Source organism: Suricata suricatta, chromosome 9 (genome assembly GCF_006229205.1).
Source record: "Suricata suricatta isolate VVHF042 chromosome 9, meerkat_22Aug2017_6uvM2_HiC, whole genome shotgun sequence".
NCBI classification, from domain to species: Eukaryota; Metazoa; Chordata; class Mammalia; order Carnivora; family Herpestidae; genus Suricata; species Suricata suricatta.
Genome location: NC_043708.1, coordinates 97,989,470 through 98,015,922, shown reverse-complemented (window position 1 = coordinate 98,015,922; position 26,453 = coordinate 97,989,470). Strand labels below are relative to the sequence as shown.

At 37.1% G+C, this 26,453-nt stretch overlaps 1 long non-coding RNA gene across 6 annotated transcripts in view; it reads left to right on the top strand.

Annotated features, from left to right (window-relative positions):
* LOC115302889 overlaps positions 1-26,453 on the top strand; it is a 332,633-nt gene that overhangs the window by 179,453 nt on the left and 126,727 nt on the right. For all 6 annotated transcript variants that reach the window (XR_003913694.1, XR_003913691.1, XR_003913692.1 and 3 more), the window contains one exon: positions 8,566-8,628. This is a non-coding gene — a long non-coding RNA (uncharacterized LOC115302889). The remainder of the gene's footprint in view (positions 1-8,565; positions 8,629-26,453) is intronic.

Genomic DNA, 26,453 nt, shown 5'->3' with positions numbered 1-26,453 from the left:
ACCAGCCACTGACTATTGCAGCAGTGTGCTAAATTAAGGTGCATATAAAACATCTGGGTGTCTTGTTGAACATGCAGAGCCTGGGCTCACTCCCAAAGTTTCTGAGTCAGTAGAACTGCGACTGACCCTAGAACTCACAGGTTTAACAAGTAGCCCAGGTAAATGATGTTGCAGATGGATTGGATCAGACTTTAGGAACATGGACCCTGCCAGATAGATAAGCTTTAAATAAGTAAGAACCATTCTGTGTACTGGCCACTGTGCTCTATGTCCATAGCTTCTTGGCTCTTGTTTCTTGTATGCCTGGAACATAGAATAATTGTTAAGCATAGAAGGAAGCCAGAAATATTCTATGTCCCAAACCATCTCCCTTGCAGATCCTGAAGCCCCCATTTGTCATGGTCTTCTGAGTTTAGGGGTTGGCGTGTGGGCATCTGCATGATAGAGTCAGTGTCTTTTTTTCCAACTCACAACTGAGTCTTGTGAAACCGGCTTGCTGGAACTCTGCACTAGGCTTCCATTTACTATTAAGGGCTCTAATGAGGAGGGACAGGCAATTATTATTATTTATTTCACTAATTAGCCAGATAATCATTCATTTTGAAACTGTTCAGGGTTGGGAATCTGTTCATTTTGTGCCCTTTGTGTAACATGGATTTGTTTTATTTTTCTTCTTTCCTCTAGAAAAAATGGCTGCTTTGTTAAATGAAGGGGCAAAGGTAGGGGGTAAGAAGTGGGGGATTTAAAAAAAAGAGGGAGATCATTTCTGAGCTAGGAAGATAATGTAACAAGGAGCCAGAGTCCATAAAAACATCACCTTTCAGTCTCTGAAGACATAATGCTTGATGATAACCATAAAACATGTTAGTGCAAAATAAATTGCTGTTCTATTCAGATCCTTAAACGTACTCCTGTGGATGTCACTGGAGATATGCAACTCTTTTTTCTGATCCCGAGGTGTATTTTATCATAATTTGTGGGGTGGGTGACAGCCTTGTACACATGATTGCCTTTTCCTGCTCAGTTAGCTTGTCAAGGTCAGAGTCCTTTGGCCTTTTATGAATGTAGGACTATTAAGAAATGAGCAGGATAACTGAACAGCATGGATAGGAAACTTTATTTTTCTCTAGTAATCAGTACATTACATTTGCATAGTGTTTGCTTATAATAAGCTACCATTCTGTTCTCAGGTATTTTAGGTATGGGAGGAGGGGAGGATGCTGTTTCAACGCTCTGCATCTTATTTTTTATTGTGAGATGGAAAGAACTTCTAGGAGGTTGAGATTCATCTTCAATGTCACAAAATACAGTATTCAAGAGCACTTCCAATTTCAGATAGATTTTTTTTTCATAAGGCAGATGATTACATTGGGAAGTTGGTGCTTCTCTAGGCTGGTGCCTCTATAGGGCGGAGACGCAGGATGACTTTGTAAGCCAAGTGTCCTAGGTAGCACCAGCCTGGTAGATCTGGCTGAGAGTCTGCTTTGTTTTCATTTTTGCTTATATTTCTTTATGACTTCCACTTTGAGAATTCAAACCCGATGTGAGGATAACAGAAGTTGTAGTCAGGGCTCTCATTTCAAGGAAATATAAAGTGGGGGTCATTTCTCATAGAAATGGAAACCCTTGGTAAGTACTTGGGTTGGAGAAGTGGTTCTAACAAAAGAGAGAGGAGGCCTCACCTCCCTACAGTATGGCTTTGCTAGCACCCATAACTTAGCAATACACTCTTGGCCTTTGCTTACTCCTCAGTAGGTTAAAGAATTCAATGTAAGGAAATTCTAGCCTGAATGACTTTCTCCTTAGTGAGCTCCTTGTCATCCATAACACTGGAAATGTTCAGAATTCTTGATAAAAAGCAGTCATAATGTCATAACAAGTCCTGTGCAGGAAGTTTAAGGAACCAGGTCTTCAACTGCTCCTACTAAATGTTCAGAAGCTCTGTCAAATAGAAAAATTTTTTGGCCTGCTCTGTGGAGGCATCAGGGCTAAGCATGGTAGAAGGTGCCACAGAAAAAGTGTCCTATCTCTATTCTTCCTACCTCAACAATAATAAAATATTTACCGAAAAGAATGAAAAGAGATTTAAGGAGCCTTTTATAGCATTGAATATATAGATCTTAACATGTTAATTTACTGGAATTGATCTTTATACTTTATATAGAAGAAAGTAAAGTAAGTGAAAGAAATGTTTACACTACTTAAAAGTGAGATGCAATTACTGAATCCAAGACCACTTTAATATGGTGCTGGCATTTTAAAAATGAATTTGATAATTTTAAATAATTCTGTTCTATTCTTGAAAGCTCTTTTAAGAGCTCTAGGGGAAGAAAATGTGAAGGTACTGAAAAACTAGTCAAACTGCATTTTTAAAGGGTTTTAAATAAACTAGACTTCTGAAGGTCATCTTACCAAGTTACATATACTGAGTGATGACTAAGAAATAGAGATAATGGACAGATGCCAGAGGCTAGGTTGTATACTAGCCACCAAAAGGGACAGAATTTTCTACTAATCACTTAATATGGCAAAATATAGAAGTTCAAAGCTAAGAAAGAAAAATGGCTGACATAGAAAGCAAAGATTGAGTTGGATGAGGTAAGCTGGGAGCTCTCCTCCCATTGTTAGGTCCTACATCTAGTACAACATCCAGGTGGCTATGGGAGCATTACTTGTAGTGTTGTTGCAGCTGGGTGAAGGCAGTGGCAGCATCTGGGAGAGTGTGTACTTACTTTAAGAATAGGCTTCTAGGAGCGCCTGGGTGGCTCAGTTGGTTGAGCATCTGACTTTGTCTCGGGTCATCATCTTGCAGTTCACTAGTTCAAGCCCCACGTCGGACTCTGTGCTGACAGCTCAGATCCTGGAGCCAGCTCCAGATTCTATGTCTCCCTCTCTCTTTGCCCCTCCCCAATACTCTCTCTCTCTCTCTCTCTCTCTCTCTCTCTCTCTCTCTCTCTCTCTCTCTCAAATAAATAAAAACATTTACAAAATTAGAAAAAAACCAATGGCTTATAAAGTGACACTTTCTCAGACCTTAGAAAATATACAGGTGGTTTGTCAATGTAAACTTGGGAAGCAGTGATTGCAGTTGGGCTAAAAATGAGAGCCTGAGGTCTATGTGAGGCCGGTATTTCCAGGTAAACTGGCTTATGAAAATCAAAGTATGTTTTCCTGATCAGATCAGTAGTGATCTTTCAGTGACCTGTCAAGTACTCACCTTGCATCAGGGATTTGTACTTGGTATTTTTTCCTCCTAGAAAGTTCTTCCCCGAGATTCCCTGGTGACTTGCTCCCTAATGTCATTTAAGGTTTCTGCTCAACAGTCATTAATCAGGATTGCCCTCTTTCTTCAGTCATCCAATATCAGTATCTCTCTAATCCCACCCCCCCCCCTTATTTTTCTTCTATAGCACTAATCATCATCTGACACCAGATGATGAAGCACACTGTTTCCCCCAGTGGAAGGTAAGTTTAATGAGGGCAGGGTCTGTGTGATGTGGAGCCTCCCAGCAAGCTGAGAGTTGTTCATTACTGTAGACTCAATGCTTCAGACAGTGCCTGCCATGTCATAGGAACCCAGTGAGTTTTTGTTGAATGAATGAGTGAACAGTAACACTAACAGCTTTCTAATGCATTTTCCACCCTCCACACCAAGTTCCCCACACATTTCCATGCAAGTCATCACACTGTACTGTAAACTAATCACTGTTATTTGACACACTATTTTACAGACAAGAAAGCACTTCTAGTGACCCTACATGGAAGAGTCTTCTCTAAGGAATATAGCGCTCCCCAAGGCTGTTAGCACTTCGCACCTTGATTCTAATGAAATATTTGCTATGACATACATTAACTTAAAAGGAAAATGGAACTGAGAAAATATCAAAATTACAGGAAAAATAGTAGGAAAGGGGAACATGACTCAGTAGGATTTTAATTTTGTTTAAAAATTTTTTTTTTATTTGTTATTGAGACAGAGCACAAACAGGGGAAGGGCAGAGAGAAAGGGAGACACAGAATCTGAAACAGGCTCCATTCTTAGAGCTGTTAGCACAGAACCCTATGCAGGGCTTGAAACCACAAATTGTGAGATCATGACCTGAGCCAAAGTTGGACACTTAGGCAACTGAGCCACCCAGGTGCCCCCGAGAGGATTTTAGTTTTGACAGACTTTCTGGAAGGAACCTATTGCTAGGGTTATTTTTTATATTTTTATAAAATGGGTGGGTTGGGGATGCAGGATGCCCCTTTAAATTTGAATTTCAGATAAGCAGTAAATGATTTTTTTAGTATGAGCATGTTCTGTATATTATATGGGATATACACTAAAAAATTATACATTGTTTTTCTGAAATTCAAATTTAATTGGGCATTCTGTACTATATCTAGCAACTCTACCTTTGCTATACTTTTGGTTTCCATTTCTAACAAGATAGAGCAGGAAAATAATAATGAAAACAATAGTAATAAAACCACAAAGTAAAAAATAATAGTAATAAAACCACTACAGTTGCTGCTTCTGTTCCCCAAGTACTGTGTGCATTCTGTATACATCATCTCTAGTGCTCACAAAAACCCTGCCTAATAGACCTTATTTCTCATTGTACAGATAAGGAAATTGAAGCTCAGAGAGGGTAAGTAATCTTCCTAAAGTTACACAGCCAGAAAGCCCATACTCCTTTCATAACATTCATCATCATCTGGTGTAAAGATATTCTAATTTTTTGGTCTCTTCCACCAGAAAATAAGTTCTATGAGGATAGGGTCTGTGCCCCCAAAGAATAGTGTCCAGGTCTCTTTGCTAGTTTTTTTTTTTTATTTCCTACAACCCCGTCTGTTCTTAGAGGCACTAGGTTAGAGCCATTCCTAGCTGAACCACAGAAGGAGCTGCCAGGGGCCTGAAGTCTCATCTTTGCCTCCTTAGTTCTCACATCCCAGAAAGTGACTAAGTGACTTGGGCCAAATCTGGTCAATTTCTTATGGGATCATTGAGACACAGACTTCCTTGTTAACTGCTTTTTTTTTTTTGGCTTCACTTGAAAATAACTAAGGATAAACAGAAAACACAACAGTGTGTGCTCTTTCTGTTTCAGAGTCACATGCATTTTATTCTAAATGACAGTATTTAACAACAAAATTGCTTCATTTCAACCTCACTGCATCCCTTCAAGTGGGCATACTATAATTTAAAAATAATAAATGCAACAGAGTGAATATATTGCATTCATTAATCCCCAATACTGCTTATTTTCAGCACTTTTAAATTATTTGGGTGTACTCAATAGATTTAGTTGAAGTGGAAAAAAATCATTCAAATTTCAGACCATTTGCAATTATCAATTTATCTGCTGTTTTCCAGCCAAGTAACTGAACTTCAGAGGAGCATTTAGTGTGAATGATTTCCTCCCCACCCCCTGCCTGGTATGAAACAGTGAATTAGTCAAGTAAAAATGTCTGTGGAATTGAAGATGCTATAAACAAGGGCATCATATACTCTGAATTATCAGCCAGCACAGGTGATGTTGATTGCATGTCATGGGTCCCAAGGACATCCAGAGTGACAGTAGAAACTTTCTGTCTCTAGGCCCAAAGTGAAGTGAAGAATTAAGGCAATAATAATCTGAACATTTTGCTTCTAACCTGCCCTTTGCTTGATTCTCAAATATTTAAAGCAAAATATGAAAATTTTAAAGTCTGTAAGTATCAGAACTTAAGCATTAAATTGCCAGATAAAATACAGGACGCCCCATTAAATTTGAATTTCACATAAACAATGAATGCATTTTTAGTTTAAGTATGCCCCAAATATTGTGACCTGCATTTTCATCTGCTACATCTGGCAACCATTTTGAGGATCAAAATCCTGCATCTTATTAATTTTCCTGTTTTGTTTTGTTTTGTTTTTTTACAGTTTGGTACGACATGACTAATGGTAGTGGTTGGAATTTCTTGAGTGATTACTAAGTGCCAAGCATTATCCTACATGCTTTACACTTATGGTCATCTGGTCCTCACAACAATTCTGTCATTTAGGTGTATCATTATCTCATTTTATAAATACAAGAAAATGAGGCTTAGAGAGGTGAAGATACTTGCCTAAGATAGCCTTAAATGTGAGTTGGTGAGGTGTGTAGTTGGAGTCAGTTCAAAGACCTTTCTGGTTTCACTACGCCATTATGCTTTCTAATTAAATGAAAACAAATGACCAGTTGCAGATAAGATCATGTGTCTAACTTTTCTTTAAGGATACAAATACAGTCCTAAATTCGTATGGACATATTCAAGATTGAGTCTTGCAGTGCATATATTAAGCCCTACATGCAGAACTCATCTTACTGGCAAATGGACTGGCCCATCCCCTTATTATGAAAAGAAACCTCATATGGCAAAATATAAATTGAAGGTATGAAATGCAATGGCAATAATTGGCTGGAACTTCAAATATTCAAGTGAATGAAAGCAGCTTCCCACAATTAGTTGTCTTAAATTCAATAAAATTCCTGTTATTTCACCTAATTTTAAACTCATTATGGGTTGCCCTGAGGTATTTAAATTCATTTTGGGGGGTTTTGAATTGTGGATTTGCTTAAATGTAGACTTCATCTCTTAATTGGTTAATGAACAAGTGCATTTGCAAATGTTCCAGGTTCCATGCTGAGGGTCTCATCATAACATTTCTGCTTAAATAGCCATCGCATATAATTATTGAAAAGATGATGAAAAAACATTTTGAAAAAATTCAAAAGACAACAGCACCCATGACAGAGCACAATCATTTTCACTTTTGCATATTCCTTTCCCGTTACTGATCTGAAGTGGCCAGAACTGATAGAGATTCCACGGTGCTTGTTAGAAATGAATTCATAGTTTCTGTCAAGAAGAAACTGCCTATATAGAAAAGGCAGATAAGGAAAAAAATCCATCTTGCAATTTAAAGCAATTCTATTTTTTGTTCTTTTTTTTTAATTCAATACGTAGGACATCCACTGAAGTGTTAAGCACTTTCTTCCTTTCTCCCCATAATTATTGCCTTTATTTTAGAGGCACCATGGAGGTGAGAATTGATTTCTAGATTCTGAGATCAAGAGGTCCAAGCACCTGCTGTAGAATTGACTGAAAGAGACTGACACTCAGATGGGACTCTGTCCTTCCAGGGCTCATTGATTGAGCACCCATGAGGTACTCAGTACTAGGTTAAGTACTAGAAATGAACACACACACACACCCACTGAACTAGAATTTGCCATGTGGTGAAAGAAGTCTGAATTGCTGTGAATGGATAGCAGTGCTGTGCTGAGGGACCAACATGACTGACATGACAAGATCAAAGGACCACGATTCTTCCAAGAGAGGCTGCCTCCACGTAGGAGTGTTCACACCTGCCAGGAAGGACTGTGGATCCCTGGGTCACCACGTATGTCCTCAACCAGTTCCCAGTAGCTCTGACATGAGAAGACTGTTAAAACATTTGAAGGAAACAATGATTTGCTAGAAAATTAAAGGAATTCAACGGCAACCCCATTAGAACAGCCTTGTTATGTAACACAGAGTGCTCCACTGTAGGATGGATGCAGGGGCCAGGAGGAGCTAGCTACACTAGCAAAAAGTGAAATGATTTACATCTGGAAGCCACAGCTGGCATGAGAATAAACATTGAATCAGTTCCTTCTTCTAAGTCCATGTTCCATTAGAATAACTATGGTAGGTGACATTTTTCACATTTTAATTGGTGTTTTGCTGATTTTATCAGAATTTTTGCTGATCAAAGCAAATTAGCTATTTATTTATTTTGCAATGAAGCTAACTGTTCACTGCAAGTTTAATGTACTGTAATGAATTTTAAATATCCTCCTAGTCAGATTACAAAGTGTTTGAATCAAGATGTCCTTGTTACACTTAAATTATTAATTACTCAAATGGACAAAAGGCAACTTTCAGGTATAATGTCACATCTTAAATGGATCTTCATTGGATGAAAATATTGGGCCTGCATTAAAAGGTGTCAGAAAAATAAAAACGTTTCCCCCCGAAGTCTGCTTAACCCACTCGTACCTGCTTCGTTTTTAGACATATGATAAATACTTTCATTATTAGTTTATTTTCAGTAGCTTACAGAACAATAAGTTTTTATGTTATTTACACTCCAGTGACTTTGGTTTAATTGGCTTCCTTTATGTTATTTATATAAATATAAATCATACTGGGTTTTAAAGTATTAATGATGCATTTTATGTTATAATGCTGTTTTCATCCACACTAGCACTCCATAAATTCATACCATCCATGGGTAACAGCTAAGGATCCTTACAGTCCTTACAAAGTCTACTTCAAAAGTTGAAGCAAAGGCACTTAAACCACAACAGAATTCAGGTTTGGGATGAAAAGATCCACTAAATTACACTTCATTTGCATTTAAGTCAGCAAATTAATTTATTTAAATATTTCTAGAGGACAGTTCTCAGGTCTATATGCTTGGGAAGCTACATAGATTTGTTTGTCAAAGCACTATAACAAAGCAAAGGAAAAAATCCATTTAAATTGAGTTTTATGTTTTGCTTCTTCCAGTTGAAGGAGCTCAGGTGAACCTACTCCAAAAGACCTCAGAGATGACATCTGTCAAGTAAAGAGGTTAGTTGAAAGGTCTTTTGGCTCTGTTTAAATGTTTGCAGTTTTAGGTTTTTCTAAACACTCATTTGGTGGTATTTGGACATTCTCCCTCAAATCGGAAGATGACATTATGAGTAAATGGAATTCTCTTATATTGCTTACATTATAGACATTGAGGCTTTTCCAAGTGACTCTACACCTCTTTCAGTGATGAAAGACATATGAGGGAGAAAAATAAAATCAAGAAAAGATGCTTTTGAATGGACCAGTAGTGATGTCATTGCAATTGTTGGTTAAAAGTGACATGCCCTAGAGTTAAGAGTGGGGAGCAAATAAACCAATATGGCAAATTTAAGCAAAACAACAATAACTGTGTAATGTGATTAGAGTAGCAATTTGATTTTGGTCTCAGAGAAAGGTGCCCTTCTGGAACATAGACCTGAGCTTTGTGGTGACAAAGATAGAGAAGAATGAAATGCTTCTTGAGCATTTGTTTTTAAAGTCGCTCAAATCTCACCCAAACACAGATTTTCTTATTGAGAGATGAGCTGGTTCATTTCTCTGTCCTTGTCTTAGAGTGTTCCGTTTTCAAAGTGGCCAAATAGTTCCAGAACAAGATGATTTTGTCCTACCAGGTGGGTCTGTTGAAGGAAGTCTTGTAATCAAAGAGAACTTTCTTGTTGGAAAGCTTTGGTAAAGTTACTTAGCCTCTCAGCATTGTTTTTCTTATTTATAAAATAGGGGTAGTCATTATATTTGCTTCATGGGCTTGTTTTGAGGAATGAATGAAAGGAAGTATATGGAGCCTTAGTGTAGTACCTTGTTCCTAATAGTTTCTCAATAAATGGTTATTTTTCTATTATGTCTCTCTTATGAAGTTTGGAAGGACATCAACAAGTAGGTCATGTTGCTAACTATGGCATATTTCCAAGTCAGATGGGAACCACTGGGGGGAAAAACATTTATTTAGTGAGAATGATGTCACTAAAGAAGAGAGAGATGTCTAGTATCTAAAGAAGTACTAAAGAAGACACTAGAAAAATACCTTGTAGACTGTGACAGCTGTTCTCAGTATGAACTGAGTGCTCTCTAAAAAGTGGGCAGGGTGATCAGTTGGTAGAAAGAAGTGGAAAGAGACAGTTTGTTGGATTTACACTGCACCTGATGAGGGGAAAATTACAATCAACTTGGTGAGTGTGACATGGTTTGCTACCTTACCTTAAATAGCTTTTTCAGTTTACAAAAGACTTACACATTTTCTCATCTTGTCTTCACACCAACCCAATGATGCAAATGGGTCAGATATAATTTTCCCATTCAGAGATGAAGTCATTGTGTCTCAGGAGGAGTTTGCCAAAGGCAGAACTTGAACCAGATCTTCCTTCCTTGTTTAACTTGATGAAAATAGCTGACATTATTAAATCAATTCATTTAATTCTTCTCACCATCCTATGAATAGGTATACTACTATTAAGTTCATTTTACAGGTAAAGAGACAGACACAGAAAGGTGAAAAATTTGTGCAGTACATATATGTAGTACTGGGTGACCTAGAATTTGAAGTCAGAAAGTCTGGCTCCAGAATCCACATTCTTTCCAACTATGGACCAAAATTGAGAATATTTTATGAATCTCAAACTTTAGCAAATAGCAGAATCACCTGGAAGGTTTGTTAAAACACAGAATGCTGGTACTCACCTCCAGAGTTTCTGATTCATCAGGACTAGAGTGAAGCTTGTGAATTTGCATGTCTAACAAGTTCCCAGATGATTCTGGTGCTAATGATATGAAAATCACACTTTGAGAACCATTGGTCTAGACTGGCGACATAAAATCTTGATGGTGCAGACACACTGTATACCTCAGAATCCTTTGGCCTATGAATGTGTGTTGGTAAATATTTGACTTATGAGGGAAGGAGTCTATCTGTACTTTGGGCTCCAACATAGGCTCATTCTTCATGGCTTCTCCAGCATCTGCACCATCCCAAAATAAAGTCACTTGTTTGAATGCTCACAAAGGACTCTCATAGAAAAGACAGTTTGTATAGTTATGATAATTCCCAGAAATAGTGGTTAGGGGTGTGGAGCAAGGAATATCACACAGATCCACTTCCAATTTCAATATATGTGCAATCAGTCAAGTATTATGGAAGTCTAGAAATTGATAAGAAAAGAGTAAATGGAAGGAGAAGTAAGAATATAATCCCTTTGCCTTCATAACAGGAGTTGGGAACAGTTATAGGAACATTAGATGCATTCAAATCCCTAGAACTATGACTGGGATTGTTAGCAATGTTATTATTTTAATGTCAAGGTAGATTTATATCTGCATAAAAATGCCTAATGCCAGTAAACTTGTTTATTCATTTACTGATGTGCCACAATGAAAATAACACCATAATAAAGAATGCAATAAGAATTTCATGCTATTACACTGTGGTGTTTAATATTTAATATGGTTATCCTTGTTTTATGCATTTATTAAACTTCCTACAAAAACACACTAATGGTTATGATTGATTAAATTATTAATTTGAAAAAAGAAGTTAAATAAAAAATGGTAGTGCTGTGACTCTCCATAGAAATCTGGTGCTTTGCTCCCCACCTGCCTAGAGTCCAGGCAATCTCTGCCCACAGGTACCGTCAGAACTACTTGCCACAGGGAGCGTTATATCCAGGCACTTGTCTTTGTCAGGTTCCACAACCTTCTGTGGAGGACATCTCTTCCATGCCAGCTTGTCTGAGTGTTCAAGGCACAGAACTTAACAGAAGAAATAAATATTTGGCAGGGAATAAAACTTTGAACCTAGGGCTATCTGTTGCTTATCATAATCTTAGGCAGAAACACGTTACTGGAGAATTTTCTGAAGGAGACGACAGTCATTCCCTCATCCAACTGGGTACTCTCCATTGCTGGGGTTGGCCAGACCACCAGTTAGTTATTTTGACCATTTCTGCACCTTATCAAGTTGCTTACACTGAATTGGCATTTATTTCAACCACTTACCATTGGTTTTCATCAAGCAGTATTAAAAAGAAAAGGTTGTAAGATCTTGTACTGATTGTATTTACTTGGAGGTTATTGAAATACATTGTTCATTATATTTCATATGTAAACTTTAAATCTTTTTCTTATGACCCATTTCAAACAGACAGAAAAAAATAGATCCCAAAGTATCACAAAAAGTGTACTTTTTGCCTCATCTGTCTCATTTTGGGGAAAGAAATAGAATGTTATAACTATAGTTTAACACTCTCCCCACTCAACCTTAGAGGTAACCACTGTTCTAGAGTTGGTATGTATCTTTCCTTTTCACATTTTATGTGTTGTCAGTACATGTCCAAGCACCTACAGACCGTATATAATAGTGTTTTAAAGATTTTCAGAGTTTTCATAAGTGACTTATAACACATCTCCATTTGCACACAGTGGACTTACTATGAAGACATATATGAGAAACTTCTATTATACTGAACATCTGGTTTTTCTCATGGACACTATCAAATGTATAAATGGTGTTTTCCTCTGTGCAGTGGTGGTTGGGAAATCTCAATTCTAATTTGTTGTCCACTTTTATTTGTCTATTTACTTCATTTGAATACTTCCTTACATTATGTTTCTTCTGACTACATGTCTTCGTTTAATGTCTTGAAGGTTGCTGCATTTATATTCTTGTAACAAGACCTTTTATTCCTTCTATTTTGAGCTCCACCCCTTCCTCCTCCATTCATTGCTTCCTTCAGTTACATATTTAGCTACCAACAGGCACCATTTGCCACTACCACTCCCCCCTCCCCAGCATTGAACCCATTACAACTGGCTGGATTTACTTACTCTATGCTAAGCATGACATTGTAGTTAGCAAAATATATTTTATAAGTCTAAAATCCAGATGTGTTATCTGTCAATAGTCAAGATAACAGTTACAAACTGTGCACTGAATTTCCATGTCAAAATACTTCCTGCCCAGAAGTGGACCCCTGTAGTCTAATCCTGAGTCCAAAAGTAGTAGAAAGAGATTTAGGATTATAAGCTGGTGAGCACACATTGCAGTATTTTCATAATATGGAGCCAGAATGCACTGCAAAGGAGCAGAAGCCTGAGGAAGCTATTAACAATTTAAGAATTCACCATTTCCAGTTAGTACAAGAATGTTAATTCCATTCTTAAAGAGAAGCATAGAAATGACATGTGTTATGACTCTTAGAAACATGTTTTGTGTAGTAGAATATTAAAATATCAGAGTTTGGAGTTTTATCCCTTGAGCCTTTGCTAAATTTCCTCCTACCTTATAGTTAAGCACAGCTCTGGGATTTTTCCTAAAGACCATCATTCTTGAGTTTACTTATTTCTTTGTTTGTTTGTTTGTTTCTTTGTTTATTTTTGGGAGAATGAGAGCAAGAGCTGGGTTGGGGCAGAGAGAGAAAGAGAAAGAGGATTCCAGGCCGGCTCTGTCTGACTGTCAGCCTGGAGTCCTTTGCAGGACTTGAACTCACAAACCATGAGATCATGACCTGATCCAAAACCAAGAGTCTGACACTTAACCAACTGAGCCACCCAGGTGCCCCCTAAGGGCAGTCATTCTGAATGCACCTGAATTCATCTTAGGGTTATAATGACCACCTTGAATGGTTGTATTAGCCTCAAATTTAACCAGGCTATCCTCCAACTTTGTATAAGAAACAAGAGTAGTTATTTATTAATTTTAGTATAAGAGAACATTTGCAAACAGAAATATTTGCTCAAATAGGGATAAATGTTTCTATAAGACATACATAGAAATGAGTACCTACAATGTGTTGTTTAAAATAAATAATATAAATTTTTAATATTGATATTCATCCATGCTTTCCATTAAAGCTACCTTTTTTCATGCTTACCATGCTATGGCTCTCATATCTGCACAAATTGTTGTTCTAAGAGTAATATAGCCTTAGTAATATAGTAGTTATAGTGGTGTCATATATTACTTCATTCATCCATCCATATGTGAATACACTTATTTACAAAAACTTTACTGAGCTTTATTGTACTGTGGACCCTGTTGGGTACCAGAATTAGAAAGATGAGGAAGATCTCTTCCATGCTTTCAAGAAACTGACAAGTTCATTTAAATGATAGAGTTATAAACAGATTATAGTAAACTGTGATAACTGATATAGTTGATAAATATAAAAAATGTTAGGGAAGTGATAAAGAAGTAAATGAATCCTGCATGAAACCAACAAAGAAGGTAAGAAAAGAGGTTACATTTGAGTAAGAGTAGCTTAAGGAAACTTTTCCTGACTCCTAGGGCAGATTTAATCTTCCTTCATCTCTTCCCAGAATAATATATACTTATCTTGATTGTGTATTTATTATCATATTTTATTATAGCAATTCCCATATCCTTCTACTCTGCTAGATAGAACTCCTTGAGGAAGAATGTTTTATTCAACTTTTCAATTAATTTTATTCAACATTCAGTGTATCCTTAGTATCTAGTACAAGGTAGAAGCTCAATAAAATGTCTGTTGAATGAATAAACACACGAATAAAAAAGAATTCTTAAGAGAGACAAGATTTTGCACTAATAGAAAATGAAAAACATCAAAATTTGCACAGTGTGGTGAAGAGCAATGATAAGAAAATTTTATAGTATTAAATGCATGTATTAAAAAAGAATGAAGATCTGAAATCAATCATCTCAACTTTCATCTTTGAAAAGTAGGAAAAGAAGAGCAATTTAAATCCATAATAAGAAGAAAATAAATAATAAGAATTAGAAGGAATCAATGAAATTGAAAACAGGAAATTATTAGAATTAATGAAAAAAAGCTGGCTCTGTGAGACTAGTAAAAATCAATAAAGAAAAAGAGATGATACAAATTACTAATAATAACACAAATAAGAGATGGGACTTTGTGTGGATCCTGTGGACATTAAAATGATAATAAAGGAATACTGTGAACAGCTCTGCTCACAAATTTGGTAACCTAGATGAAATGAACAAATTCTTTGAAAGACACAATTTGCTGAAGGTCATACAAGGAGAAATAGACAATCTGAAGAGGTTCATATCTATGAAAGAAATTAAATCAATAATAATGTTCTAAAACAGATGATAGCAGAGTGGGTACACTGGTGAATACTACCAAACATGTAAAGAAAAAATTATACCAGTTCTCTACAATGTCTTTTAGAAGATAGAAGCAGAGGGAATCCTTCTTAACTTGTTCTGTGAGAACAACATTATCCTCAACACCAGAGAAGAACACTACAGTAAAAGAAAACTGCAAGCAAATATTTCTCATAAACATTGATGCAAAATGTCTCAAAAAAATATTAGCGAATTAAATCCAAACCTATATGAAAATAACTTTATTCCATGATCAAGTGGGATTTATGCCACATGTGCAATGATGATTCAGTATTTGAAAATTGATTAATCAGGGCACCTGGGTGACTCAGTTAGTTGAGCATCTGACTCTTGGTTTCAGCTCGGGTCATGATGTCACAATCCATGTATTCGAGGCGTCTGCCTCTGCTTGACAGAATGGAGCCTGCTTGCGATTCTCTCTCTTTCTCTCTCTCTCTCTGCCCCTCCCCTATTTGCTCTCTCTCTCTGTCTCAAAATAAATTTTTAAAAAATAATTATGAAAATCAAGTAATGTAGTCCACATCAGCAAGTTGAAAAAAGATCACATGATCATATCAATAAATGCAGAAAAAGCATTTGACAAAGTCCAACACTCATTCATGGTAAAAGTTCAGTCAACTAGAAATATAAGGGAACTTTCTCAGCTTAATAAACACTATCTACAAAAACCTGCAGCTGACATCATACTTAATGGTGAGAAACTCAAAACTTTCCCTCTAAGATCAGATACAAGATACAGATATCTCCCCTCACCATTCATTTTCAACATCATACTGGAAGTTCTAGCTAATACAATAAGGCAAAGAAAGGAAATAAAAGGTATACAGATTAAGAAGGAAGAAGTAAAATCATCTTCGTTCTCAGATGACCTGATTGTCTATGGAGAAAAACCAAAAGAATTGACAGAAAAACTGGAATAAGTGATTATAGCAAGCTAGCAAGTTAGATGGTTAATATACAAATGTCAGTAATTTTACTATATACCAGCAATTAACAAGTAAAACTTGAAATTGAAAACACAATACCATTTACATTACCACTCCCAAAATGAAATACTTAAGTATAAATCTAACAAAATATGTACAAAATCTATATGAGGAAAACTGTAAACTCTGATGAATGAGAAAGACAAACTATCTAAATGGAGAGATATTCCATGGGCATGGATAGGAAGATTTGATATTGTCTAGTTGTCACTTTTCCCCAACTCAATCAATAGATTCAGTACGATCCCAATCAAAGTGCCAGCAGGTTATTTTGTAGATATTGACAATCTGATTCTAAAGTTTACATAGAGAGACAAAAGGCCCAGAACAGCCAACACTATATTAAAGGAGAACAGCAAAATTAGAAGACTAATACACCTGACTCCAAGACTTACTATAAGCCTATGGTAATCAAGGGGTGCCTGGGTGGCTCAGTTGGTTAAGCAGCTGACTTCAGCTCAGGTCATGATCTCCTGGTTTGTGAGTTTGAGCCCCACATTGGGCTTTGTGCTGACAGCTTAGAGCCTGGAGCCTGCTTCAGATTCTGTGTCTCCCTCTCTCTCTGCTCCTTCCCCACTTGTGCTTTCTCTCTCACCCACAAAAATAAGATAAACATTTAAAAAATGTTTAAAAAAACTATAGTAATCAAGACAAGATTGTACTGATAAAAGAACATACAAATAGGTCAATGGAACAAAATAGAGAGTCTAGAAATAGACCCTAATAAACATAGTTAACTGAATTTTGACTAAGGAGCAAAGGCAATAAAATCGGGCAAAGGTAGTTTTTTCAGTAAATGGTGCTGGATCAACTGTATATCCACATTGCAAAACAAACAAACAAAAATGAATCTAGACACAGACCTTACACACTTTACAAAAACTAACTCAAACTGGATTATAGATCTAGATGATCCTAGATCTAGATCTATCTTACAAGATAAGACTGGAAAAAACCTAGATAACTTTGGGTATGATAGTGACTTTTTATATGTTATACTGAAAGCACCACCCATGCAAAAGAACTGATAAGCCAACTTCATTAAAATTAAAAATTTTCACTCCGTGAATGACAATGTCAAGAGAATTAAAATGCAGATCTCAAACCGGAAGAATACATTTCAAAAGACATATTTGATAAAGGACTGTTATCCAGAACAACAAAAATAAGAAAATAACTTGATTAAAACCTGGGCCAAAGACCTTAATAGACACCTCACCAAAGAAGATATACAGATGGCAAATAAGTATATGAAAAGATACTCCATATCATGTGTCGTCAGTGAAACAATAGAATAATATAACTAAATATGTTAATGTTATTAGAAACCCAGTTTTATAAGAGGAAAGAATTATAAAATGTCAAAGAAGTTATGTATCTTTTTTCCCTGTTTGAGATAAAATTGAGAAATAATGGACACATAACAATGTGTTAGTTTAAGGTATATAAAATAATTATATATGTATTTACCACAGTAAGGTTAATTAGTATCCATGACCTCACATAGTTACAAGTTTTTTTTTCTTCTGTTGAGAATTTTTAAGATCTATTCTCCTAGCATCTTTCAAATATATAATATAGTATTTTTGACCAGAGTCACAATGCTGTGCATTACATCTACAAAACTTATTTATCTTTTAAGTGGAAATTTTTACCTTTTGACCACTTTTACCTATTTTCTACCCCCCACCGCTGGCAACCACCATTCTGTTCTCTATGTAGGAGTTCAATTTTTTTAGATTTCACATATAAGACAGCACTTGTTTTTCTCTGTCTGGCTTATTTCATTTGGTAAAAAACCCTCAAAGTCCATCTATGTTGTTTAAAAACAGCAGTGTTTTCTTCTTTATGGTTGAATAATATTTCAGTGTATATACATACCACATTTCCTTTATCCATTTATCTGTCAGTGGACATTTAAGTTGCTTCTGTGTCTTAAGCTATTGTAAGCAATTTGCAGTGAATAAGGGGTGCAAATATCTCTTTGAGATAACGATCTCTTTTCCTTTGGATATATAACCAGAAGCAAAATTGTTGGGTCATTTGATAGTTCTTTTTTTAACATTTTTGTTGGTTCTTTTTTTTTTTTAATGTTTTTCATTGTGACCGTACCATTATACCTTCCCATCAATAGTGCAGAAGTCGTCCCTTTTTTCCATGTCCTGGCCAACAATTGTTATTTTTTGTCTTTTTAATGATAGCCATACATAAAATCTTGTAACATTACATTTGAAAATTTTAAACTCAATATTTTGTTTCCTTTCTTAAAAATCAAAATTTCCTAACTTTGTTTAGTGAAAAAGTATGAAAAAGCTGTGAAGCCCAATCACAAAATCTTGCTCTCAAATTATCTAAATACCATAAGAATCCGGACTCCTTGGAAGAATGATTGATTTCAGGTGTGGGATAAGAAAGTAAAATATGTCTCTCAAAAATCTTATGTCTGAATACAAGAGAGTTGTCAAAGACTAATGGATCATGTCAAAGGGAACAGGAACAAACACAAAGGAGCTTCCTTGGCTGAGGATGGGCAGATTTTGGCATCAAAAATATTGCTTTCTATTGACTGAAAAATACTGATTACATAGATTCCATAATGATACTCAACCAAAAAAAAAAAAAAAGAAAGTCAACTAAAACAACTCAGTAGGCATTATTGAAAGTTATAAAGACAATAGCTTTTTACTCTGAAAGATGTTATCTTAGGGAAAGATTAAACATTTGTCTTTTATGTATGAACAGTATATTAGGGTAATCAAATAGTGTTAGGGGGATGAGTAAAAGGTTTTTGTTAGAGAAAAACTCCACATAATGAAAGTAAAGAAATAATAGGATTAGAGACTCATCATTTTTAACCTCTAATGAGTAATAGATTTTTGACTTCTAATGAGCAGTAATCATCAATGGATAAAACCATTGGATGAAATTTTGTTGTAAACCTTACAGTTAAGGAAGCAGACGATCATGCCCCAAACCTACTGATCAGTCTTAGCATCAGGCTGTGCATGCCTCTTGATATGATAGAATTATGAAGTACAGTATTCTTGCCAAAGAATTAAACCTGAATCTGATCAACCCTTTAAAGTTTATTTCCAAATGAAGAGAACATGAGGGATGAATCGAACAATCGATTTGTACTACAGGGAAGTAAACAGATAAATTGCAAATGTTGAATCTTCTATAGGACAATACACTTGGTTTCTTCACAAGTCAGTTACCTGAAAAAATAATAATAATAGAGAGCAAGCCAGAGAGACAATTTTACAGTGAGACCTCAGATAAATAAATATAATGTGTGGACCTTGTTTGTTTGGATCCCATAAAACCAAGGGAAAAAACATTTTTTAATGTTTTTAATGAGACAGAGAGACAGAGCACGAGCAGGGGAGGGGCAGAGAGAGAGGAGATACAGAGTCTGAAACAGGCTCCAGGCTCTGAGCGGTCAGCACAGAACCTTGATGTGGGGATTGAACCCACAAATTCCTAGATCATGACCTGAGCCTAAGTCGGATGCTTAACTGACTGAGCCACCCAGGCACCCCTACCTGTCAGTACATTTTATAGATTTTTTTTCATATTGTCCTTACATATATCTATTACTGTGAATGGGCTTTTAAAAAATTATATTCTGATTAGTTATTAGTAATATATGGAAAGCTCTTGATTTTCATATATTGCTCTTATATCTCACCATCTGAGAAATTTGTTACAATTGTTTATTTTTACTCATTTATTTTTGTTATCGTTGTTTAAAAACTTATTGGAATGAATCTAAATCTTCGTCAATAGAGAAATGACTAAACTAATCAGGATAATGCTAGCTTATCTTTAGAAATTATATGCATATAAAAAATAAGAGAAATTTTTATGTATTTAATATATGGTGAGAGAAAAAGAGAACCATTTCCAAGATAAAGTAGAAAAAAGGAAGTAAGCAAAATAATAATATAGTATGGTCCAAGTATGTAAAATTACTACGTGTGGGTATATGCACATACAATGTAAATTTGAGTAAGGTCTAGAAAAATGCATTCTAGTATTAACAATAGTTACCCTTGGGTAGAGGAGTAAAACAGATTTTTCACTTTACTATAACATTTTTGTATTAGTTGAATTTTTTCTAAAACATGAATTTATACAATGCTTTTGTAATTAAAAATTAAAAGAAAAATGTAAAAGTAAGATGCTGGGAAATAGACAAGTTGATAAAGATTGACATGGAGAAAGCCCCGGGGAGAGTAGATAGAAGTCCATAGAAAACTCTCATGGGTCATTAATTTCTACAGTATCTTTAAAGTCACTTCCATTTGGCTTTGGAAAATCTGTAACTCTACACAACCTGTCAAGAAGTATTACCAGCATCTATTAGAGCAGAAAATGAAGATAAAATGTAACACAACAGTCCAATGAAATCAGTGGAGACATCCCTCCCTGATGTTTATCTACCGCATGTGATTTCTCCCATGCAAGGACCATGGACTAGTGAAAGACCTAAATAAATTAGCTGGCTAAATGAATTGGATAATTTTCCTTCTAGCCCTTTCTCATTGTCAGCTGGAAACCAGATGAGACCAGCCTTTATTTCCTAGGTCTTCCTAGTGTCTAGACTTTCTGTATGGGAAACTTTTCCAACATGAATTTAGAAATGGGAGCCTTGTTGGTCTACCTGTACCAGGTAGGTTGAAGCATCCTTGTTTACCTTGAAGTGAGGCTCATTCTTGGCTTGCATATGAGATCTTTATAAAAGACCCTTGCCTGCTTCATTTCACTGTAAATACTTATGCCATGCTCCTAGCATTGAGTTCGAGTTTTGGCAGCTGTATGACTGGACTTTTATTTTTCTAATACATTAAATGGAGATCAGTGGTGGAAATAGATCACCTAACATGGTCTCTAGTGGTGTTTCTCAAACTTTAATGTAGGAATCACCTTGGGATACTGATTCAGTAGGTCTAGGGTAGACCCTTGAACCTGCATTTCTAAGAAGCTCCCAAGTTAATGTGGCTATGGCTTGTCCAGGAACCACACTTAAAGTAGTAAGAGAATACAGCATGTGCTTGTTACTCAGTAAATATTTGTTGAATGAATCCTCTTCTGTCCTAACACCCAGAAATGTAAAATTTCCTATAAAGACACACCCTTTTTTTTCTTTTTAAGTTTTTTTTGTTTATTATTGAGACAGAAACAGGGCATGTGTGGGGGAGGAGCAGAGAGAGAGGGAGACACAGAATCTGAAGCAGGGTCCAGGCTCTGAGCTGTCAGCACAGAGCCTGATGTGGGGCTTGAACCCATAAACCGTGAGACCATGACCTGAGCCCAAGTTGGCGGCTTAACAGACTGAAACACTCAGGCGCTCCTTTTTTTTTTCTTTTTAATGTCTGTTTATTTATTTTGAGAGGGAGAGGCAGAGCGCAACCTGGGAGAGAGGGGCAGAGAGAGAGGGAACGAGAGAGTCTCAAGCAGGCTCACAAACTGTGAGATCGTGACCTGAGCTGAAATCAAGAGTTGGATTCTTAACTGAGCCACCCAGGCACCCCAAGACACACTCCCTTTGTACTCTGTTAGATGGTGAAGAATTTTTACTTTCTTGAAAGTTAACTCTATCAAGCTATTGTGATTTACATACATCTGGTATAATTAACAGTCTGCCCAGTATGCCACATTGGGGCTGTAGGCCAACATAATAGCCAAGGCTAAGAGGGAAACCTGATGCCCTCTCTGTAAGATCATGTTACCTCCAGGGGCCCCTGGGTGGCTCAGTCGGTTGAGCGTCCAACTTCGGCTCAGGTCATGATCTCACAGTTCGTGGGTTCGAGCCCTGTGTCGGGCTCTGTGCTGACAGCTAGCTCAGAGCCTGGAGCCTGCTTCGGATTCTGTGTCTCCCTCTGTCTCTGACCCTCCCCTGCTTGCACTGTCTCTCCCTGTCTCTCAAAAATAAATAAAAGACATAAAAAAAATTAAAAAAAAATATTATGGTACCTCCAGAGCCACAGCCCCTCTCTTCCTCTGTTGTAGTAAGTTGCTCGTGCAATAAATTGGTTCACAAAGCTGTTTACCAAAAAATAGAAATCAAACTTCATGAGAACTCCAACACAGAGAGGTATCTTAAACTGAGCAAGAATTAAAAGTTAATCCGACTCAACGCAGACACCCAAGACTCCAGGGTGGCATCAGTCATACCAGTGAAGGAGAAGCAGCTCATGGGTGTCAAACTAGGAGAGCTGCCAAGCTGGATACTGAGGTGGGATTTTACCCCTAAAGGCATTTCTGGAGTATTTTAAAAGGTTACTTATCAGTGTTAACACAATTATGTCAATGTGCAAAAAGGGAGCATCATGGGGATTTCTAGGGTGCTGGAAGTTCACATGCTTTACAACTACTGCCTTTCTTACGAGGAACTGAACGTGAGTGGCTGTGCAGTTACCACTGAAGAAGGCCCAGTGTGAAGGACACACTCTGCATTCCTGACCATGACCTTGGCCTGATACCCTTGAGTCCCTTTGTATTTTCATTGAGAATTATCATCCATTAAAAGATGACTGGTACCTGGGGGAATTAACCAGACTAGTGTCTAGAGAAATGTACTGCATGGTTTTTCTCCCTTTCACCAGAGAAAGTATTTGCCTGTTGAGCTACAGCATAAATAACTCATAAATAAAAATCTCAAGCTCGTTCCTTCATGGGTAGATATTTTCCTTAGAGTAGGATCAACAGCTAAGTTGGAAAATGGCTGAAATATGTATATTGAAATACTCTTTCAGAACGAACTAGGCATGTTTTGGATAGATGGCATTGTTAGTTTTATTGTGTGAAATCACATTTAGTATTTTAGGAATTGTTTTGTTCAAGATCACTGAATTGTGTAGACAGAATAATTCTGTTGTCTTATGATCAATTTAACACATATTCTTGATTTAACAGTTATTCTCACTTATTGGCTACTCAGCTGGGGACTCCAGGGGTACGATGTTAGCAGAATTCACTTGGGGATTCTAGCATGTTCACATTAGCTGAATACATTGGGCTGTGATTTGTAGCAAGAGTCTGGTTTTACAGGGAGCATTTTCCACCCACCCACAGCTTCGTGGTGATGTTGAAATCTGTCTAGTTGGTGGAGGATCAGTAGCTTAAGGAGCTAATGAATATTCATTTCTTTTCCCTGGGTACAAAGTAAAATAACCAGTAATTAGTATAATATTTAATACTTCTATTCAAAATAAATAAATCTTTTGTAAAAAAAAAAAACCCTAATTATTATAATGTAGCAAATTCTGCATATGTAACTGGAATTGGATGTGGTGTTTTGAAAATGCTTCTAAGCCCTCATTTACATGTTTTGAGATTAGTTAATTATTCCCCTTGTATGCATAAAGCAGAACTGTAAATTTTTACCTACATTTATTATTCATTTTCCTATCTCCCAAGTTTAGCTGATTCTAATATTTAAATTTTATATTTTCTTGATACTGAAGATATTTGTATTTTGAAGTAATGTTTTGCATTTGGATTTGTTCTCATTCTTCCTTTTTCTTATTGCATAGATACAAGATGCAGATAGCTTACAGAAATTCCCAGGTGGGGTTTCGTATCTGATCCTGGGTTTATGTGGCAAGGTTCCACTTTTTTAAAATACACATCTTTGAGCATGTAATATAGGATAGATACTATTTAGGGTGCTTTCACAATTGTCATCATTGTTTTTTTATTTTACAATTGTGTGGGATTTGTTTTTCTACTACTGTTCTGTAGATAAGGAAACTGAGCTCAAAGGGGTTAGTTAACTCCCTTCATGCGAAGTGTAGAATTCTACCTTATCCATCTATATGAGTCCAAATCCAGTTTATAGCACAACTCCAAGATTCTGATGTTTGGTCTTCCCTGATGCTAGGAGAAGAAATGTTTGGAGGAGGTGATGATATGCTTGTGTGCAAATAAAAATTTGCCAGGATGTCTTCACGGGTTTGGGAACTTGTGAGTGCCAACATCTGCCTGGGCACAGGCTCAGGACCAGGAGCCTTGTAGGCAAATACTTTTTTCAGCCTGTGACAAATAAGGAAACTTCTCACTTGCAGCCTGGAAATTTCTCAGTGATGCTGGCTAGTGCCTGCTAGAGAGAACTTACTCTCTTGCCCAGATGTGAATGGATCGGTCTATGTCAGATACAGTCCCAATCCATAAAGACCTAGGTAATTCATTGCTGCCATTCCTCTGTTCTAAGGAGAAAGCCAAATACTGACTTGCAGGGAGTTATATGACTCACTGAGGGTGGGGAGCAAATGGAAGGACTTTATTTTGATTCTTTTGATAGATTCCCAGGACACTAGGATAAAATTTAGAACTTGTGGCCCCATGTGGCCAAGCTACTGCCTGCCTTTTCCAGCTCCTGGTGTGCTTCTCTTCTCCTCTGAGCTCAGCACACACCAGGCATACTAGTCTCCTCCTTTCTGTTCCCCTAATTTGCAAGTTTGTTCCTGCCTCCAAACCTTTGCATTTATTGTTCTTTCTGCTTGGACTGCTCTTCCCTGCTGTTTCCACATGGCTGGTTCTTTCTCATCTTCAGGCCTTAGTTCAGACACCCCCTTCATACAGAGGTTTCCTTGACCCCCCCTATCTAAAGGAGCCTCTCCCCATGTCAGCACCCTCCTCATCCCAACCTCCCAGGAACTCATTATCATGTGAGCCATTCACTTGACTTGAGAGCAGTTTTGCTTTCTGAAAGGATCTTTGTTTATTTTCCTTCTTTTTTTTAATTTATTTTTGAGAAACAGTGTGAATGGGGGAGGGGCAGAAAGTGAGGAAGACACAGAATCTGAAGCAGGCTTCAGGCTCCGAGCTGTCAGCACAGAGCCTGACACAGGGCTCGAACCCATGAACTGACTGATTGTGACCTGAGCTGAAGTTGGATGCCCAACTGACTGAGCCACCCACGTGCCTCTGTTTATTTTCTTTCTTATTGTTTTGTTTATTGCTTTGGCACCCAGAGCAGCTCTGGCACATAGTAGGTTCTCAATAAATATGCTTTTAAAAAACTTCGAGATCATGACCTGAGCCAAAGTCTGATGCCCAACTGACTGAACCACCCAGATGCCCCACAATAAATATGCATTTAATAATGGATATGAATGGATTGATGAATGAATGAAAGTTAGACCTATAGAATTACAAATACTAGAATTTGAGGGCACTGTCTAGCTAATCTGTCCCAACTTTTTACCCCGTAGTGTCTACTTGATTATTTCCACTGAGAGGAAGCTCATTACTTTACAAAATAATGTCTCCAGTATTTCTATTGAGAAACAGTGTAGGTCTCTGAAAATCAAGTCAAATTCCTCTTAATTCCAATCCATGTCTGTTACAAACTAGCTGTGGAGCTATGGACCATGGTTAGGTTAGTTAATGTTGCCGTGTCCTGTTTACTCCTTTCAAAAGGGAGTGACAATTCCTATCTGGCCAAACTGCTGCCAGAAATAAGCAAAGCCATGTATACAAGTGTCATATATATATATACATGGTATATAGAAGGAGGGCCAAATGAACGTTTATTTCTTCTTTTTCTGTTCTCTCTGCCAGTTTGTCCCATACGGTGCATCTCCCATGTATTCATATCTAATCCTAAGTTTGAGTTAGGTACACGTGTCAGTCCTATCTTGCAGATGAAGAAACTGAGGGTAGTGCTATTAAGTGATCTGCCCAAAGTTCGCCTTCTAAGAAATGGTCCAATCACTAGGTGGCCAGTTCTCTTTCCATCTCATCAAACTACCTCTTTGCTCTGTCCCCAAAACCAAATAGCAGGCCTGTTGACGAAATGGAAGGAATCAAATCCATTGGCCTACTTAACTCTCAGAATGGCAGGGGGTATCTGCCTCACCCATGAGGACGGCACACCTACTAGCACTTGAAGGGCTGGGCTTGGAGATGCAGAAACATGTGTAAAGGAGGATGCCTCAGCCTCTCATGCTGGGACTTAGCCTCCTACCTTTAGTGACCAAGGCCCATTGTTAGTTAATTTGGGCTCTGGCTCTGAAATGAATAAAGTTATTATTATCACTTGTCACTTGCATATTGTCACTAGGTGCTAAGATGATCCAGCCATAGTAGCTGGATATTATGTGGACTGACTGGAAGTGGTCATATGGAAGGCATCAGACTGAAGAAGAACATGAGTTTAGAACCAGACTTGAGTTCCAATTCTTATTCCATAATGTATCAACTGTGTGACTTTGTGCAACTTATTTTCTGCATTTTCTGTTTGCTCTTTCTGTATAATAGGAATAATATCACCTACCTCACAAGGCTTATTTGGAGAATGAAAGTCATCTGGCATTTGTTACCTTGTAATATATGATAGCAACTACAACCATCCCCTTTTCCTACAAATAACACTGTTCTCTGGGTAGAAGGTTAAGGGACATGATTGGAAATACTGAAGGGTTCCTCCCATGACTTGTAACAGGCCACAGCGTAGACGTTCTCCTTGTTTTCATCTTGTGTTTTCTGAGTGTGATAAGTGAATTCTAGGGGGAATTAGACGGTTTACTTCTGAACACTTAGGGTGGAAGTAATATAAGTAATAAATTATCCTCTCTCCCCAAGATCTTCCTGGTCATTATTCTCTAATCTAATTAGAATGCCAGATGCAGATCCATCCATCTTCATCAAGAAGCAATGGTAAACTGGGGGAAAAGCTTACTGAAAAGGAAGGATATATTTTCCATGGA